The sequence below is a fragment of the Octopus bimaculoides genome, chromosome 6 (genome assembly GCF_001194135.2).
Source record: "Octopus bimaculoides isolate UCB-OBI-ISO-001 chromosome 6, ASM119413v2, whole genome shotgun sequence".
Classification (NCBI taxonomy): domain Eukaryota; kingdom Metazoa; phylum Mollusca; class Cephalopoda; order Octopoda; family Octopodidae; genus Octopus; species Octopus bimaculoides.
In genome coordinates, this window is record NC_068986.1 from 77,929,519 (window position 1) to 77,935,039 (window position 5,521).

At 33.3% G+C, this 5,521-nt stretch overlaps 1 protein-coding gene across 2 annotated transcripts in view; it reads right to left on the reverse strand.

Annotated features, from left to right (window-relative positions):
* The window catches only part of LOC106884336 (voltage-dependent T-type calcium channel subunit alpha-1I), an 894,587-nt gene that overhangs the window by 481,700 nt on the left and 407,366 nt on the right, over window positions 1-5,521 (reverse strand). The window lies entirely within an intron of this gene.

A 5,521-nucleotide genomic window follows, 5' to 3' on the forward strand; every position in this document is an offset into this window, starting at 1 on the left:
TGTGTGTGTGTGTGTGTGTGTGTGTGTGTATAAATATATTCATTCATTTATTTATCATAATTGTAGAAGAAGAATGATGACAATGATTTCAAAGTTACAGCCTGCTGATGATGGCTAGCGGGTCAAAACTTTAAGGTCACTATCACTGCTCTTGTAAAAATATAATAAATGTTATGTACTCTACAAAAGTATTAACTAATACTTCAGTTTAATGTAAGATTGTTTTTTTATAACTAGACATAAAAAACAATCATTAATACATGAATGTGTGTGCGTGTGCACACACACATACATGCATGCACACACATTTATATGTTAGGAAGGGCATCCAGCTGTAGAAACCATGCCACAATAGACAATTGGAGTCTGGACAGCACCCCGGCTGGCCACCAGCTCCTTTCAAACCATCCAAATTATGCCAGCATGGAAAACAGATGTTAAGCAATGATGATGAAATCTTTCCTATATATATATATTACAAGTAACATTCGTGCATACATTTCCCTCTTACATAAAAAGCGAAAGCGAAATCATGATGGCACCTGTGCCCAGCGTTGCCTTCCTGGCACTTGTGCCGGTGGCATGTGTAAAGACATTCGAGCGAGATCGTTGCCAGTGCCACTGGACTTGCTCCTGTGCAGGTGGCACGTAAGATACACCATTTTGAGCGTGGCCGTTGCCAGTACCGCCTGACTGGCCTTCGTGCCGGTGGCACATAAAAGCACCTACTACACTCTCTGAGTGGTTGGCGTTAGGAAGGGCATCCAGCTGTAGAAACTCTGCCAAATCAGATTAGAGCCTGGTGTAACCATCTGGGTCACCAGTCCTCAGTCAAATCGTCCAACCCATGTTAGCATGGAAAGCAGACATTAAACGATGATGATGATAAAAATATACATTTAAATTCATGTTTAGTATATCAGAGTGTAGAAAGATAACTTTATTGCTTAGCACCAATATTTCCTGGATGTCATGCTAAAAGTTTCAAAATCACAAAATAAGCTATTGATTAAACAAAAGACTTGACATCCTAAAGGAAGTGCAGTGAAATGGGATAAGATCATAAATTTTTATTCTATCACTTTTATTCTCTTGTGTTCTCAAGCATGTCACCCAATATAACCATGCAATATTTACCAGTTACATAAACAGTTGAAAATTAAAAACAAAACAGGTGGAGTGGAAAGAACTCCATAGAGAATGATTTAATGTAGAAGGTGGGGTTTCATAATGCCTTGTAAATTATTTGGTATGAACACTCTAAATAATTATAAATGGCATTAAGCCCTGATCATGAGATAGCTTGTGACAAACTAAAATGCACTTACCCCTATTCTAAGATAGCTCACGTAAATCCACCCCTCTACTATTTGCTGACACATAACCCCAAGATAATTCATGCTTCTGTTGGTGCTTGTAAAACCAATTAATTTAGTTGTCATTGGAATTTCTTATATTGACCAATCTAAAAACGTTTTACTAATGTTATTGGCAAGTTTTGGCATACAATTTAGTTATACAAACCAATTTGAATGCATTTCTATTCACTGTGGAAACATAACAATAATGGATAAAAAGAGCTAGTCACTCTTGTTGCTAGTGTGAAGAGGCACAAAATGTTTTTAGTCTCTAATGCTTGTTAATTAAGACGGGAGCCCCAAATATGTATTTACCCCAGGCATTGAAGATCCTTTGATGATGGTGATGATGATGATAATGGTGGTGGCGGTGGTGCTACTGTGATGATGACGATGATGATGATGATGATGATGATGACAATGATGCTGACTGGCAGAATCATTAAAGTATTGGAGGAAAAAAAAGCCTTGTGGTACTGGTTCTGACTTTACATTCTGAGTTGAAATCAGTTGAGGTCAACTTTGTCTTTCATCCTTTCAGGTTTAATAAAATAAGATACCAGTCAAGTACTAGGGTCAATATATATAATTTGAGAGAAACAAGTTAACTGACTATATTGACTACACTTGTGCCCGTCTTTGAAGCTATTAATAATATTATTGTTATTGAGGGTTTGTTTAAATTTCTTAAACGAATACAAGAGATAAACAGTATCAAGTTGTTTGTCTGTGAAGAAATAAGAGAAAAGCACATGAAGAACAGACTGATTATGAAAACAACATCAACAGTCTCTTGGAAGATGTATCTGAGCTTTCAGCAGGATGTAGATTCCCTACTAATTTTCCAGCAGATAAACTCTTCACAGGCTTGTCCAAAATGGAACAAACGTGTATGGCAGTCTCAGATAGCCATGGAATACTTCTCAGCCATGTATGGATGAGTTGCCTAAAATATTTTCCATCTCTTTTCTTTTTTTTTTTTATATATATATATATTGTACCTTTTTCTAATGACAATATATATTGATCTTTAATTATGTAGCAAAATTTCATTGTTACAACTAATTATAAATGACTACATACATATATATATACATACACACACATATATATATATATATATAAATATATATATATATATATATATATATATATATATATATATATATATATATATATACATATATACCTATATATATACACACACAAACATTTGTGTCCTACACTTCTCTATGGAAAGCACCAATATCTGCTAAAAAGTACTGTCTAAAAATACTACTACAAAAAAAAAGTAAGTTTTATCAAAAAATTCAGATGGAAAAATTTACCATTATGAAAAAGACCAAATGGAAAACCAGCACCCAACAACAGTTAAATGTCCACCTTCCATAGCTACAACCCTTCAAAGATGACCTATGTAGAATGATCAAGCAAATGAAATTCAACAAGTGAGCCAACGAACTGCAAAAAAAAGTTGAAGCAGAAAATCAACTGCATAAAAAGAAACCTAAATTTGTAAAATTGGACAAGACAAGCAACCTCTACCAGATAAGTCATCCTACTTATAACTGCTTTCTTTCTAACACAATATCTAACATATACAAAAACACACGAAATATGCAACTTTAAATGATATAAACACCACAACCAAATAATTAGCCACTAAATTAGGATAAATGATAAAGTAGACACATTAACACCACAATCCTCAAATATAATCATGAAAGATCACAAGTCAAACATCAATAGCAACCCATCTGTCAAACTTATAAATCCTTTGAAACCAGACAAAAATATTATAGACAAATTTTCACCAAAAACTAAAAACAATATTGTCTGGAGTAACACATATGAAGTAATAGATTGGTTCAATAGGATTCTAAACAAAAATGAATGTCATTTCTTCCAGTTTGACATCAGAGATTATTACATGTCAGTATCAAAATTTTTCTTATAGCTGCTTTGAACTTCACTAAAGCCAAATCCACAGTAAATGACACCGACAGAGAAACAATATTACAAACAAGAAAATCATTCCTCTCCCATAACAATTCTTTCTGGATTACAAAAACACTAAAGGATCATCTGATCTAAGCATGGGATCAAAGGACTTGGCAGAGGTAAGTGACTCTGAACTAGTCTCTTCATGCAAGCACAAAATCTTAAAAACATTAAAACATTTCAAATCAATAATGTTTACTAATGGCTAAACATCTCACCAGCTTCTCTCCTTCTACCTGCACCATAAACTATCTCCATAACATACATAAAAAACATTTTTACAGCTTCATACTAAACAAGTATAGTAGAAATTATCTAGAAGTTTCCCTGTCTCCAACTAAAATTTCCACAAAAGATTTTCTAATATAAGTGCACAAACCTACATGTACACACATAAATGTATATTTGTATGCAAGCAAGTTGGAAAACCCTTTTCTTTTTAATTTGCCATTTAAAAAAAAATATTAAAACATTTTTTAATCAATTTTTAAAATTAAATTTTATTTTTATTCTCATTTTTAATGCTCCACTTTTGCATATATCCATAGGCCTAAAATAGTACATTATAAAATACCCACATTTAAAACAGAGTTGAAGAACATTATTTACATTATTTACAATTGATGGATATTTGTCCTCATCTTGTTTGTTGTTAACACAACGTTTTGGCTGATAGACCCTCCAGCCTTCATCAGGTATCTTGAGGAAATTTCGAACCTAGGTTGTCATTCCTAAGGTATTTTTCAATGTTGTCATTATTATTATTATTATTAGTCAGGTCACTGCCTGGAATTGAACTCAGAATCTTGGGGTTAGTAGCCCGTGCTCTTAACCACTATGCCATATGCACATGAGTATAGTGGTTAAGAGCGCGGGCTACTAACCCCAAGATTCCAAGTTCGATTCCAGGCAATGACCTGAATAATTATAATAATAATCATCGAAAAATACCTTAGGAATGAGAACCCAGGTTCAAAATTTCCCCAAGACACTTGATGAAGGCTGGAGGGTGTATCAGCCGAAAAGTTGTGTTAACAACAAAGAAGATGAGGACAAATATCTGTCAATTGTAAATAATGTACATAATTCCTCATCTCGTAAATATGGAACAAAATTGAAGAAATATTTACATTGCCCACAAACTCTGCCTCCATAAAATGCAAAGGTTAAAATTTCTATATATTAATCAAATTGTTTATCGAACAATGAACCCTAAGAGAGAAACTTACAGACCAATAACCTTTACACTTAACCACATCTTGTGGATGTCAAAGCACAAGATAAACAAATTCCTATACAAACAATACCAAGACATGCCTGACTGATAAATTCCAGCCTTCCAGACAGGAAGTACCCTAAATAACAATGGCAAGTAAAGGAACTGACCAGCTAAAACATGCCATCTTTTGTTGTGAACCCTAAAAAAATTCCATAACAAAAAAGTAAATACACCCAATTACTAAGTTTTTAAATACTGGTCTAAAATTTGAAGCTTTGACATTTACTTTGCCAAAGCTAAGGATTAAATTCTATAAAACCAAAAGTAATTAAAACTACTGGCACATCCTGTACCTACATACATCCTTTTTGTGAACCACTAAAACACAATCCCATGAAGGAGAGAAACCTAAATATACACAGCTGCTTACAACTTTCTACATACATGAATAAATTCTAAGCAATAACGCAATCCCATATTTAATCAATAGAATTTCTCTAAAACACCTCTCCATTGTAACTCACCCAACAACCTAATTACCCCCACTCTAAACCCATATATCCAAGGAAGATTTTAACTCTACAGAAACTATATAAAGCCAAGTTTATTTTCAATGCACTCCAGTCTGACGATGGCTTAGCTGGTCAAAACTTCGAAGTCACTGTCAACAATATTCTTGTTTAAGAATAATAAATTTGTACTCTACAAAAGTATTGAGTAACACATCAGGTTAATGTAAAATTGTTTTTATCATAACTGAACATAAAATCAAACAACAAGATTGCCTGCTTCAGTGTGCCAGCAAATTTAAAGGAAGTCTGAAGGAAAGTTTTAGCAAAAACAATGGCGGGGCAATGAGACATGAGATGATGCATATATATATTTATATAGATAGATAGATATAATGCATATATATATATATATATATATATATATATATATA